General features: G+C 39.3%; 1 pseudogene; it reads right to left on the reverse strand.

Moving 5' to 3' along the window:
• Nucleotides 1–1,868: 1,868 nt before the first annotated feature.
• LOC120081000 lies at nucleotides 1,869–7,091 on the reverse strand (annotated as a pseudogene).
• Between the last annotated feature and the right edge of the window lie 8,657 nt (nucleotides 7,092–15,748).

Genomic DNA, 15,748 nt, shown 5'->3' on the forward strand with positions numbered 1-15,748 from the left:
CCGTTCGCTGTTGCGGAGGAGTTCGTGATCGAGGAGATCGTTGAGGACGAGTGCGAAGTGTTCGTACTGTGTTGCGGTCATGTAGATCAGGCTTTCGAGGTTGCTGATTTTTCGAGCGTTCGTGCACAACGAAGCGTGTAGACACTTCTGCCACTGTTTGTACAGTTTTCCCTTTATGCTTTTGAGACTTTCATGTTGTAATTTCTGTATGATTTGCAAAACCATTTATGTTTGAAGTCGACTATAAATGTTATGTTAATTCATGATTGTAATTTGGAATAGTCTTGTTTCGCTGCTCATGGAAATCCGCTTCTGATTTCCTTCATCTACGTCATTCATTGCCTGTATATAGGATAATTGATCCTCATTTACTCTTGATGAAAGGCCAACTGCATCAACAACTCTTGTTGATTATTTAGTAGCTTCATTTAATACTAATTTGCTTCGTGGTTTATGATCTCTCATGTGGTCTTCCTCCAAGAATGTAGCGTTTGTCAATACAAACCCTTGTTTTCTTGAGGATCGTAGGATAGACCACCTCTCATTTCCTTAGGGAAACCAATAAATTGACATAACCTTGAACGAGATTCCAACTTCTTAGGATTTTTCAGTAGCACATGTGCAGGACAATCCTATATTCTTAAGTAACGTAAACTCGGTTTTTGCCCCCTCCATAACATGAAAGCCATTTCAGAAATACTTTTCAACAGAATATTATTTAAGATGTGAACTGCAGTCTCTATTGCATACCCCCAAAATGAGCTAGGCAATTGAGCATAGCTCATCATAGAACGAACCATGTCTAACAAGGTTCTATTTCTCCTTTCTGATACATCGTTCTGCAGAGGTGTACCTAATGTTAGAAGTTGGGATTGAATTCCATGTTCTATCATATAGTCCTGGAATTCTAAATTATCACACCCCTTCCCAGATTACCCTTTTATTCTAGAAGAGGGTATGACCGTGGTAATTACTAGCCCTACTGCCAGCACCCACCACCCAAGCCTTCTAATCTAAATATCAACCTGTTTAGAACATTAGTAATATACGCATACAGTAAACCTCCCTTAAGGTTCTACAAAGATTACATAAATACATGCATACATCCATGACATAACATTTATAGAAATATATTCACAGATGGCCCAAACAGTCTTTAGTCCCTCTCAAAACATGTGTACATAAACAGATAATCAACCTAAGTCTTCTTAATAAGCTGAGTCTTTCAGTGGCAAGCAGCAGCAGGATCAACCATGAGAAAACTGACCGCTACCTTGGCCTGTGTTACACATATACAAGCCAGGAAACATGCGTTAAGTTATTCTCCAACCATTTGTTGTTTGAGGAGTATAAATTCATCATTAATGTCACTGTAACTTACTTGATCTTATATACATAAGTATTGGAGACATTAATTCACTTAGTCACTCACCGCTCTTCAGGACTCTTAACAGTTTATACGCCTCTCCTAGCTCTTCTTGGCCTGAAAGGACACAATTCCCGGTTAAACTACTTAGAATTCTTAGTAAAATACCTCAAATAATTCATTTACTAAAGGAACTTTCATCAACAAAGACAGCTCTACTGGCGAGATCCTCATGAGCGAGATCCCCCTCATAAGTGAGATCCTCATGGGCGAGATCAGCGAGATCCCCATAAGCGAGATCATCGAGATTCTCATGAGCGAGATCGGCGAGATCCTCATGAGCGAGATCAGTGAGATCCTTACTAGCAAGATCAACAAGATCCTTACTAGCGAGATCAGCGAGATCCTTACTAGCGAGATCAAGCTTTTCTTGGCAAATTTTCATCCTAGCGATACTCACTTTACCAGCAATACTCAGCCCAATTCCTAGCAAGATTTCCTTCTAGAGCGAGATCTTTATCACAAAATCAGTGAGATTTCCTTTATAAGTGAGATCCTCATTCCCATATCTCGCTATAACTCTCCACGGTGAACTGTTTGTTTGTTCTTCCCAAGCAGTTGTCTGCTTATGCACCGATTCCCTATTATAAATTCAAAAATTCATAACTCAAAATTTAGAACTCTTTTCAAGAAACTTCCTTCTACAAACCTGTTTAAAATTGAGTTAACTTTCTTACTTTAAAATTTTAGCTGAGAATTCCTTATAGTTTGGCCTAGAACTTCCAATCTTCACCTAGAGCTCTGATTAACCCGAGATTCTGCCTCCTCTAAACTTTCTTCACTTCTTGTTCTTCTCCTCCTGCAATGTTTCTTCGGTAAGACAACCTCATGAACTAGATTCTCTTAGTTTTCGAATGGCACTGATTTTACTAAATTTGCTAATGTCAATTTCCAAAACCATGCTTTTGAAGTTCTTCTTCCAAAAACTTCCCGCCGCCTCCCGAGTTCAAGGGTTAACCGCCACGTCACCTCTCATTTAATATGTTTTTCCTTCCCTTCCATCATAATTCCTATAAATGAACATGAATTTCTACTTTAATAAATATGTAATATAACATTCCTTTGGCTAAACATGCTTATCTAGAAAACCTAGAATTCGGGGTTTACAATCACCCCCCCTTAAAAGAAATTTCGAGACATATCATTTGAAAAGTTGAGGATATCTCTTCCTCATTTGCTCTTTAGGTTCCCAGGTAGCTTCCTCAATTCCATGATTATGCCATAGCACCTTCACCAAAGGAATTGTCTTATTTCTGAGTACCTGGTCTTTCTTGTCTTAAATCTCGATGGCCTCTTCCTTATAAGATAAATCTTCTTTAAGCTGTACCGATTGTGTTGCTAGTATGTGCATAGGATCAGGCACATATTTCCTTAGCATTGACACATGAAATACGTCGTGAATACGAGCTAGCTTCATCGGTAACTGCAACCTATAAGCTGCTAGACCAACCCGTTCCACAATTTCATATGGTTCGATGTATCGTGGACTTAACTTCCCTTTTCTTCCAAACCGAAGAATTCCTTTCCATGGGGACAACCAAAGAAATACCCGTTCTCCGACTTTAAATTCTAGTTCTCTTCTTCGCTTATCAGCGTAGCTCTTCTGTCTATCGCGAGCCGCCTTAAGATTATCCCCGATAAGTTTCACATTCTCTGTTGTTTGTTGAACTAATTCTGGACCCAATAATTGTCGTTCTCCGACTTCATTCCAACATACTGGGGTCTTGCAAGGTCGGCCTTACAATGCTTCATAGGGAGCCATTCTAATACTAGAATTGTAGCTATTGTTGTAGGCAAATTCAATCAACGATAAGTGTGTATCCCAACTTCCTTTGAATTGTAGTACACAAGCTCTTAACATATCTTTCAGTGTCTGTATAGTTCTTTCTGTCTGTCCATCTGTTTGCGAATGAAAAGCCGTACTGAAATGCAATTTAGTGCCCATAGCCTTCTGTAAACTAGGCCAAAATTTTGAAGTGAATCTCGAGTCTCAGTCTGACACTATCGACACTGAAGCTCCATATTGACTAATTATCTTATCCACATAAATCTTAGCTAGACGGTCTAGTGTAAAAGTAAATTTTACTGGTATAAACTTGGCCGTCTTGGTTAGTCTATCGACTACTACTCAAATGCCATCAAATCCTGAGGGTGTCTTAGGCAATCCAAATAGAAAGTCCATTGTCACATGCTCCCACTTCCACTTAGGCACTGGGAGTGGATTGAGTAATCCTGCTGGTCTTTGTCTCTCAGGTTTTACTTGTTGAAAAATTATACATCGGTCCATATATTCTGTTTGTCTCTCTTCATCTCAAGCCACCAGTACATCTTGGTGCTTCCTGGATGCATAGCATAAGCAAAACTATGTGCTTCCTTTAGAATGGCTTGTTTAAGCTGTATCTTGTTAGGCACACACATTCTCCCCTCCTTTTCTAATAAATTGTCTATTCCCAATTGAAAGTCAACCCGGACGCCCTTACTTACATCATCAGTAACTTCTGAAGATCAGGGTCTTTCAACTAATCCCGTTTAAGGTTTTCTACTAAGGTAGGCCTTATCATTAAAGTAGCTATCATTCCTCCTGACGATTCCACTGATAAGGCGGTTCTAGAATTCCTGAACCCCTGCAATAGCATTCCTCTTATTGAACCAATAATGGCCTTGGGTCCCGAGGATTTCTTACTTAGGGAATCTACTACAAATTAGCCTTACCAGTGTGGTACTCGATGGAACAGTCATAATCTTAAATCAATTCAATCCATCTTCGTTGTCTTAGATTCAACTCCTTTTTATCAAAGATATATTTTAAGCTTTTGTGATCTGTAAATATTCTGCAGCGCTCTCCAAATAGGTAGTGTCTCCATAACTTCAGAGCCAAAACAACTACTGCCAACTCCAGATCATGCGTAGGATAAATTCTCTCGTGTTTCTTAAGTTGACGAGAGGCATATGCAATCACTTTTCCATCCTGCATCAACACACATCCCAATCCTTGTCGGGATGCGTCACAATAAATCTCAAATTCCTTACCTGAAACAGGCAAGGTAAGCACTGGTGCTGATGCTAGTCTCTGTTTCAGCTCTTAGAAACTATGCTCACACTCCAATGACCATTCAAACCTCATGCCTTTCTTGGTCAGGTTCGCCAACGGAAGGGCTATCTTAGAGAAACCCTCCATAACCCTTCGATAATAACCTGCCAAACCTAGGAGACTGCGTATCTCTGAAACAGTCGTGGGTCGTTCCCAATTAACTATTGCTTCCGTCTTCTGGGCATCCACACTAATGCCCTCTGCTGAAACAACATGCCCAAGAAATACTACCCGATCTAACTAAAAATCACATTTACTGAATTTAGCATACAGGCCTATCTCGCAACGTCTTTAATGCTATCCTTAGGTGGGTTGTATGATCCTCCCTACTACCAGAATACACCAATATATCATCAATGAATACTATCACGAACTTGTCCAAGTAGGGATGAAATATCCTGTTCATAAGATCCATGAATACCGCAGGGGCATTTGTCAATCCGAATAGCATTACTAAAAATTCATAATGTCCATATCTTATTCTAAATGTGGTTTTAGGAATGTTAGCTTCCCTCACTTTCAGTTGATGATAACCCGATCTCAGGTCTATCTTTGAAAACACCGTGTCTTCTCTTAACTAATCAAACAAATCATCAATACGTGGTAACAGATATTTGTTCTTAATCGTTACCTTATTTAACTGCCTATAGTCGATACACAATCTAAGTGTATCATCTTTCTTCCTCACAAACAATACCAGAGCTCCCCAAGGCGATATACTAGGTCAAATGTATCCTTTGTCAATTAACTCTTGCAATTGAACTTTTAATTCTTTCAACTCAGACGATGCCATTCTATATGGTGCCTGCGATATAGGAGTTGTTCCTGGAATTAAGTCAATAGTAAACTCCACCTCCCTGTTGGGTGGTAATCTCGATAGTTCTTCAGGAAATATGTCTCGAAACTCATTTACCATTGGGACATCTTCTGGGTTCAGCTCTTTCCCTTGAGCAACCACTACATGAGCCAGATAGGCTTTACATCCCTTGCTCAACAGCTTCTGAGCTTTCGCTGTCGATATCAGATTCCCCACAACTAATCTTTTGATTCCTGTCAGCATTGCATCATGACCATTTGATTTTCTGAGCTTACCTCCTTCTCCTAACAGTCTACTGAAGCACGATACTTACTTAGAAAATCCATCCCCAAGATAGCATCAAATTCCAACAGTTCTAAGGGAAGTAAATCAACATAGAAGTTCTGACCATTGATCAGTACCTCACAATGATTATAACATCTATCTACTATTATCACATCTCCCAAAGGGGTAGAGATAAATAACTCTTCAGGCATAGGTTCAACCAACCTATTTATACTAGATGCATACATGCTAGATAGAAATGAATGTGTGGCACCAGGATCAAATAAAATATAAGCAAACTGTCCACATAATATGACATTACCGCTTACAACATCTGGAGACTCCGCTGCCTCCTGGTGTGTCACGGCGTACACTCGCCCCTGCTGCTGAGGTCAACCTACGACATTCTTCTGCTTGGCACCACTTGACCCTTCGCCTCGATTTCTAGCACTCTTTGGTTGGTTAACTGTCTGGGAGGTTGGCTGTTATGCTGTTGGGACATCCCTGTTCATCTGGGACAGTCCCTCTTGAAATACCCTGTTTGTCCACCTTGGAAACATACACCTCTGCCACTATAGCATGCCCCAAAATGCCTCTTGCCACAACTAAGGCACGTCGGTCTCTTGTATGTGCTGGCTACCGACTCACCAGCTCGCGGCATCTCTGGTCGGCTAACTGCACTGGCCGAGGGTCTCGTTTTTCTTTTCTTGGATCCCTGCCAACTAGTTCCCCTAAATTGGCTTCCACTAGTCTGAGTTGCAACTGGAGGTCGGGATCCCCTGTCTCTAAGCCCTACTACTGCCTCGCTGCCTCTTGGCAACTGCTCATCATCTGCCAAACTCCACTCGACTCGTATTGCTGTTTCTACTAACTAGTTAAAATCTAGCCAATTAGCCGTAGACGTCACTGGAGTTCTAATTTCCTTCCTCAAACCTTGTTCAAATTTCCTACACCTACTGACTCACCAACTCGTGGCATCTCTGGTCGGCTAATTGCACTGACTGAGGGTCTCGATTTCCTTTTCCTGGATCCCTGCCAACTTGTTCCCCNGAAATACCCTGTTTGTCCACCTTGGAAACATACACCTCTGCCACTATAGCATGCCCCAAAATGCCTCTTGCCACAACTAAGGCACGTCGGTCTCTAAGCCCTACTACTGCCTCGCTGCCTCTTGGCAACTGCTCATCATCTGCCAAACTCCACTCGACTCGTATTGCTGTTTCTACCAACTGGTTAAAATCTAGCCAATTAGCCGTAGACGTCACCGGAGTTCTGATTTCCTTCCTCAAAACTTGTTCAAATTTCCTGCATCAATCTCTTTCCTTAACAATAATCGATAGAGCATACTGTGATAACTCTGTAAATTTCTGCTCATATTCCACCACTGACATCGTTCCCTGTGTTAATCTGAAGAACTTATCCCTTTTGACATCCCGAAACGAGCTGGGGTAATACTTGTCTTTAAAGGCCTTCTTAAACTCAGGCCATAACATCGCATCTGTGCTGGTTCATCTGGCGAATATCACTTTCCACCATTTCTCTGCTTCTTTCTGTAGTAGAAAGGTGGCAAGCCCTACTTTCCTGTCCTCTAGACAACTCATAACATTGAAACATTTTTCAACTACATCCAGCCATAACTCAGCTTCAGCCGGATCCGTTGTACCTTCAAATGTCACAGCCCCTAGGGCTTTAAACCTCTCAATACCGTATTTCTTCTCTGGGTCAACTCGTACAGAGCCCACACTAGCTGCTAATCTCTGCACTATCCTATCAAAAACTACATCTTCTAGCTGAGAATCTGCCCTTGTCTGAGGAGTACTAGACTCTCCCTCAGACATCGTTTCCTGACCCACTGGATCATTCACCTTCTTTTTCCCACCCGGTGGGTTCTCTCTAACCTCTGAGCCCCTATTGGTAGGGTCAGTATTCCTGCCACCTATCTGCTTACTCGGTCTGCCACGTTGCGTCAAAATTTCACCTAATACAATGTACACATGTTAGGGACTCACACTTAGGGACTTAGACCTATGGATTAACTTCCCCTCTCATTCCCAAAATCTTATGCTCTGATACCAACTTGTCACACCCCCTCCCAGATTACGCTTTTATTCTGGAAGAGGGTATGACTGTGGTAATTACTAGCCCTACTGCCAACACCCACCACCCAAGCCTTCTAATCTAAATACCAACCTGTTTAGAACATTAGTAATATACGCATACAGCAAACCTTCCTTAAGGTTCTACAAAGATTACATAAATACATACATACATCCATGACATAACATTTACAGAAAGATATTCACAGATGGCCCAAACAGTCTTTACTCCCTCTCAAAACATGTGTACATAAACAGATCATCAACCTAAGTCTTCTTAATAAGTTGAGTCTTTCAGTGGCAAGCAGTAGCAGGATCAACCATGAGAAAACTGACCGCTACCTTGGCCTGTGTTACACATATACAAGCCAGGAAACATGCGTTAAGTTATTCTCCAATCATTTGTTGTTTGGGGAGTATAAATTCATCATTAATGTCACTGTAACTTACTTGATCTTATATACATAAGTATTGGAGACATTAATTCACTTAGTCACTCACCGCTCTTCAGGGCTCTTAACGGTTTATACGCCTCTCCTAGCTCTTCTTGGCCTGAAAGGACATAATTCCCAGTTAAACTACTTAGAATTCTTAGTAAAATACCTCAAATAATTCATTTACTAAAGGAACTTTCATCAACAAAGACAGTTCTACTGGCGAGATCCTCATGAGCGAGATCCTCATGGGCGAGATCAGTGAGATCCCCATAAGTGAAATCAGCGAGATCTTCATGAGTGAGATTAGCGAGATCCTCATGAGCGAGATCAGCGAGATCCTTACTAGCAAGATCAGTGAGATCCTTACTAGCGAGATCAAGCTTTTCTTGAAAAATTTTCATCTTAGCGATACTCACCTTACCAGCGATACTCAGCCCAATTCTTAGCGAGATTTCCTTCTAGAGCGAGATCTTTATCAAAAAATCAGCGAGATTTCCTTTATAAGTGAGATCCTTATTTCCATATCTCGCTATAACTCCCCACGGTGAACTATTTGTTTGTTCTTTCCAAGCAGTTGTCTGCTTATGTACCGACTCTCTGCTATAACTTCAAAAATTTATAACTCAAAATCTAGAACTCTTTTCAAGAAACTTCCTTCTAAAAACCTGTTTATAATTGAGTTGACTTAATTTCAGCCAAAAATTCCTTATAGTTCAGCCTAGAACTTCCAATATTCACCTTGGGCCTGATTAACTCGAGATTCTGCCTCCTCTGAACTTTCTTCCTTTCTTGTTCTTCTCCTCCTGCAATCTTTCTCCAGAAACAACTTCGCAAACTAGATTCTCTCAGTTTTCGAATGGCACTGATTTTACTAAATTTGCTCATGTCAATTGTCGAAAGCATGCTTTTGAATTTCTTCTTCCAAAAACTTCCCGCCGCCTCCCGAGTTCAAGGGTTAATCGCCACATCACCCCTCATTTAATATGTTTTTCCTTCCCTTCCATCATAATTCATATAAATAAATATGAATTGCTACTTTAATAAATATGGAATATAACATTCCTTTGGCTAAACATGCTTATCTAGAAAACCTAGAGTTCGAGGTTTACATAAATCCATGTACTCACCATCTTGATCAAATCGAAGTGTTTTAATCGTTTTTCCTAACAGGTTTTCAAGTTCAGCCTTGTATTCCTTGAACTTTTAAAAGGTTTCAAACTTATGTCCCAAAATATAAGTAACCATACCTCGAATAATCATCTATGAAAGAGATGAAGTATTCGTACCCTCATCGAGCTTACATTCATTTGACCACATGTATGAGCTCTAAAGGGCTCTTTGACTCTACAACCTTTTTCCATTAAAAGGTATTTTGGTATTTTCCTTCCAGACAAGATTCACATAGAGGTAATGAATCATCTTCTAACTTGCTTAGAAGTCCATTCTTTACCAGTCTCCAAATCTTATCGAGATTTATGTAACCTAACCTCAAATGCCAAAGATAGGTATTATTGTTACTTGGAGAAATTATTTTCCTTTTAGTTTGAATATTCACAGTTTTAAACATCTCAAGTTTTAAAAGTGCTTTTAATTCAGTTGGTCTTAACACATATAATTTGTTTTCTAGTTTAGCTGAACAAATCGTGACACCATTTTTCATAATAAGCGCTTCATTGAATGAAAAGGAAACAAAATATAATTGTTCAATTAAACAAGAAATAGATATAGGGTTTCTCTTATTTTTTTTAACTATATACAAATTTTCCAAAATTAAGTATCTATTTTCGAAAAACAACTTAGAAGCTCTCACTACATGAGCTGAAATGGTTTCTCCCATTCCAACCTTAAGCGTCATTTAACCCTCTTTGAGCTGCTGGGAAAAACTAATTTCCTGTAAAGAAGAACAATCGTGATTAGTGCTCCCGAATCAAGTATCAAGGCATTATGGTCATTTTTCACTAAACAAGTTTCTAGGACCATAAATCATATTTACCTTCCTTTTCTTTCTTCTTCTCAGCGAAGTACTTGGGGCAATTGTGTTTCCAGTGACCATCAACGTTGTAGTGGAAGTTTGTCCTTGTCAGCCACCATGGTCTTGCCATTTTCCTTGCCTTTCATAACAACTCCCTTCTCTCATTTCTTTTTCTGGATCTTCTTAGAACCAGACGATAATGGAACAGACTTAATTCCAAAGGATGAACTCCTTGTGAAACTTCTTGGAACGGGAACATTTCTTTTTCTTCTACCGATCCCTTACTTTTCATAAGAGACTGATAAGTCTATAACTCATTCAAGAGGGTAGTTATGGTGTACTCTATTTTATGCATAACCGCATTACTATGGAATTGAAGGAAACTCTTCAGAAGAGATTCCAAAATAAAGAACATCTGAGTTTTCTCGTCGATGGCTGCACGTTTATCTCAGTGACATTGAAGTGAACCATTAGATCGAGAAAACGTTACTAATGCGTTATTTTATGATATGGAATTATGGATTAAATGCGATGATGAAAATACGTTGAGCACTCAAGTTTTCTCAGTGGAATCCAAGTGTAAACCCCACTGAGTTTCCTACTAAGTCCAGGGTCAAACTCAGGGACTTGGGAAAACAATATGCGGTGGTAATTTTTAGGAAAACTTTGCGGTAACCGGTAACTCAAATAGTTGTTAGTTTTGTTTGTTGCGGTAATGAAAATAAACAAATGTGACGGAGTTCAAAAAGAGTTGATAAAACGGAAGATGCGATAAGTACGCAGTGAACGGGTTGAGAAGGTTTTTGGCTAACATTTCCTAGGATGCGTTCATGCTTTGCGATCATGCAACTTGCATACAACAATAAACCACCTCTCGGTGCGAAGGCCACGACTTCTAAGGCTAGAACGCATGCGATATATGCAATAAGTCTATAGGACCTATACATAAGCCTCTATTCTTATTTATGCGATGACAAAATGACACACACACAAATAAGGCGACCACATAATATCATTCCTATCTCTAGGATGCATGCGATGCAGGTTGGCAAATAGAGTTTATCTCTAAGTCCCTATCTCTTGTTTATGTAGTTCAAATCTTGCTCTCTTGAGTCTAGATTCTAACCTAGCTCTCTTAAGTCTTAGGTTCTTTCTTTACACTCTCTCGAGTAGCTCTAAAGGGATGTTTGGCACAGCATAACACAAGATAATCGCAAGCAATGAACCTCCTGGGTCATGTTAGCTTAGTTCTCCTCAACCCATTCGACAAGTTTAGCTACTCATGCGTGCGAAGAGAGTGAACAGATGTAGAATAAGAACTTATATTATATAAATATAAAGTTGAAGTACAAAATAACAATGCAAGAAGATAATAAAGAGCCTGGTAGCAATCTCTTGCTACCCAGGCTTTTACACTGTTTTTCTACTCGTGTTCAAAAGATAATCTCGCTCTCACGAGAGTCAGCCCGCTCTCTGCTTTTACGCCTCCGGGTTCTCTCTCGAGTTGCCCTAAGCGATATTCCAGTGCCTCTACTCTTCCCTTGCTCCGCCTTAAAAATAAAAGAAAGTTATGAACACGGCTAAAGCTCCTAAATCGGTGAACAGGTGAATTCGTTAACTAGTGGAACCCCTTTTCTGAAGGATGCCTTCAGTATTTAAAGAGCTTTGGGGTGAAGGTGGCTTCTCTCTAATGATTGCACAGATGGGATGGCTTTAATTCCCCGACTGATGCACCGAATATTTGTCATCGAAAAGCTAAATGTACTTGTTATCGTTAGCGACTGTCAGTTTAATTTGGATTCGACCGTCATCAACTTTCTGTCCCATCGTGATTAATTATGCCTTTCACCCAGATGCACCCACCAAGTTGCGCCGACTCTATGTGGCAATCCTTCTTGAGCAGATGTTTGCGAACACAAATCACCGCAAATCCTTGCGGTAATGCTACGCTCGGCCAATGATTTCCTGTGATTGCTCTTTCCACTTTGCGTCAACGCATATTCTGCATAAAAATACAAAAATCAACCGTTTCTATGCGATGAACGCATGCGACCGCAATGTTGTAAACTTAATACTTTTGGACGCAATTTAACATATTTTATCAGCGCAAGCCAGCATTGTTTAAGAACTTAGCACTATGATAACGTGCATTTCTGCCCGTTATCAGTACTTAATTAATTGGCCTTCCTTTATGCGTGCGTTATAAACGTACTTGGGGGCCTTGTGCCAGATCTGAGTGGACGGTTACCCAAATATCTCCTAGAGGGACTTCATGATCTGATGTGCAGTGATCATGGCCTCATGTTTCTTGGTACGGTCGTCAGACAGAGTTGCCAAGATGTTGACTCGGGCCTTGTCATTGGCCTTCGTCCAGCGGTCATAAACATCCTTTAATGCTTGGGATGCATTACGAGCAGGGATTGGAGGATATTTTTCTATTAAGAAGAATCATAGATCATCTATAACAAGAATCATATTCAAGTTAGATTTCCACGCCAGATAATTTTCTCTGGTTAATTTTTCGTTCTTAAGCAAGGAAATGATTGTGGAAGACATGTTGAAATGAATAATGAACAATTGATCGTATTAGTTATATTTATCTTAACTCATTACAAAAACATGGTATCCAATCAATTTAGCAAAAACAAGTAATTAAAGAACCCTAATTAAACTATTGATTTAGTTTTTGCAACGATACTTGAGAGGTTTAGAGCAATAACCATCAAAGGGTGATCAACTACCCCTCCCATGAATTGAGACAATCTCAGCTAATTACTAATACTAGAGTAACTCTTATTCCTATAGTTCTTAGCTATCGTTTTATTGGGTTTTATGTCCTAAAACTCGTGGTTTGTAAACAATGGAACTTATTCTAAAAATTCAATAAGGTGTTGTTGAATAGATGTTTAGCTTGATAGAAATCCAATAAACCTGAAAGTCCATTGACTATTGGATTAGTACTTGAACTTTATGTGGAGACATAAAGGTGGATTAAGTTCGAGTAAATAGTCAAAATGATCTATAGTATATGAAAAACGTTGGATACCTTATTCTAGTGACACTATTGGATGCGGCCTGCTCAACTATTTATTACAAAGAGTTGTAAAGTGCTACAAATGAAGTAATCCTAATTCGTTCATGTTGAGACATGAGAAGTGGGGGTGTCCTTGTGCAAAAGGGTTTGTACAAGATCGGACCACGAAATCAGTCACTCTTACTTTATAACACTGTTTACTGTTTAAGACTGACTATTTCAAAGCGATGACCTAGGTAACTTGACCTTAATCCTGAGCTAACTATGAACTCCTGTTTATTTGGAATTATCCTGAGATTTACATAGGTGATGGTTGGCTCAACAGCGCCGACTCAATAAACCTCCAATTTCAGGGGTAAGACCGGATAGATAGCTAGGGAAATAGGGTGCAAGATGGAATTTACTTCTACCCGCTTTTAGGGATAGTAGAGAGGTTGTTTCTTTAAATGCTAATTCTGGGTCTTGAACAAGAGGCCCCGCCCTCTCATGGCCCGAAAGGGACTCGGTTTTGTTGATTAGATCACAAAAAAATTGTTCGTTAGGGGATCAATGGAGACTTAAGGAACAATAGATAATTTCGGGGGTAAAACAGAGATTTAACCCAGCTGTTATTACGCACAACCTGTGAAGGGTTGACTTATTAATCATGGTTATATTGAGTGGACATAATATATCTATAGTGAGGGGAGTTCAACTATGGGCTTTAGTGGAGTGACCCATTAGTTAACGAATAAGGGTTAGATCGGTCTGATGAGTTTAGCTAATTAATCTCGGGTCGTTGGAGCCCATGACCTGTAGGTCCACGAGGTCCCCCACTAGCTCGAAAATAGATTAGCTTTAGAGTAGCGTAATAAGTTAATTTGAAACGTTCAAATTAGAATCAAATGGAATTGAAGAATATATATTTAAATATGATTTAAATATATGAAGATGGATTTGTATAAAATTAATTTAATATTGGATATTAAATTAATTAGAATATTTAAATTATTTAAATAATTATTTATTAATTTTATTAGAAAATTAATTTATGAAATTAATTTGTAAAATTAAAAAATTTTGATTTTAGAAATCAAATATGATTTTAAAATCAATTTTGGATTTTTGAAATAGAAAATACACAAGGGAAAAATGGTTTTTTCCAACTTCATCTTCAACTAGCTTACAAAGAACCCACCATCATCAAGCTTCAATAACTCCAAGCATGAGCTACATCCCATGCAACAAATCTCTTTGCATGATAGTCTATAATATATTGATGAGATTGGAGTGAAGTTGAAGTAAGGCAACCGATAGAATTTTAGTTGAAAATTCGGGTAGAAGAAGGTGTTCTTCATTGGGTTGCTGCTGTGAGCATTCTCCAAGTTCCCTTTGATTCTAGCTTATTTTGAGTCCCACAACTCAATCTAGAGCACTAAGAGAATAGTAGGGAAGATCTTGTGGTGGTCTGCACAAAAATTTGGAGGATTTAGCAGTTGGAATTCAAGATTTCAAAGGTTCTTCAAAAGTATGTCTTGAAACCCATTAAATTCTGCTTAAACGTGTTTTTGATTCTACCAAAATTAATCAATTAGAGTGCTTATCGATCCTCGTCGCTTCCATTGCGTGCCGGTACCATTTCAACACATTTTTCGGTCAGGGATTCCTAGCTTAATTCATCCTGTAAACGTGACCCTTCCATTTTTGGATCCCAGAGGTATGCTTCAATAGGCTACCGTAACAAAAGACAACTTTTGAAGATTAACCTAAGAAACCCTATCCATTACTGGAGTTTGCATTGTTCCGAATCCTATGTTAGGCTCTCTGTGGGGATGGTCGCTCCAAGATGACACACAGGCGGACCATAGTGAAGGATCTTAGATGAGGAGATCCTTGAGCGGAAGTAGATCGTCCTAAATTCCATTTTTACAGAAGTCATAATTTTACAGAGATAGATAACAATTATGCATTTAACAACAACATATTCAACATGCTTAGACAAAAAAAACGAGTTTCTAAAAAACCTTTACCTTTTTTGTCTATGATCAAAACCCCTCTCGGGCCAAGAGAGGGTGTGGCGTCACATTGTTCAAGTCCCGAAATCAGCCCTTAAGGGAGCAAGTTATCTACTTGCCCCAACATTTGGGAAGGAGTGAATTTCTTCTTGTGCATTGTGTTCCCAGCTCCCTAATCAGACGAATCCCGAAAATGGTAGGCTTATTGAGTCAGCGATCTGGCCACTCTCACCCATACAAATCAAAGGACCACTCTCATGGGCAGGAGTTCATAATTAACTCAGGATTCAGTTCATGTTACCTATGGTCATCTTAGGGAAAAGTAAGTCTTTATTATGAATGGTGTTATATAATGAGACTAAACATTTCGTGGTCTGGTCTTATACAAACTTTTTTGTATATAATATCCTCGTTCACATGTTTCCACATGAATGATCAGGATTAGATCATTTGTAGTACTTTACAACAATTGTAACATCTACAAAGCGGGCCATACTTGTAGTGTCACCAGGATAAGGTATCCAGCCTTATCCATCTACTACAGACCATTTAGGTTATCACTTAAATATGATTCACCTGTATGTTTCTACATACATGTTTAAGCTACAAGATAACTT

Source organism: Benincasa hispida, chromosome 7, assembly GCF_009727055.1.
Source record: "Benincasa hispida cultivar B227 chromosome 7, ASM972705v1, whole genome shotgun sequence".
In the NCBI taxonomy this organism is placed as follows: Eukaryota; Viridiplantae; Streptophyta; class Magnoliopsida; order Cucurbitales; family Cucurbitaceae; genus Benincasa; species Benincasa hispida.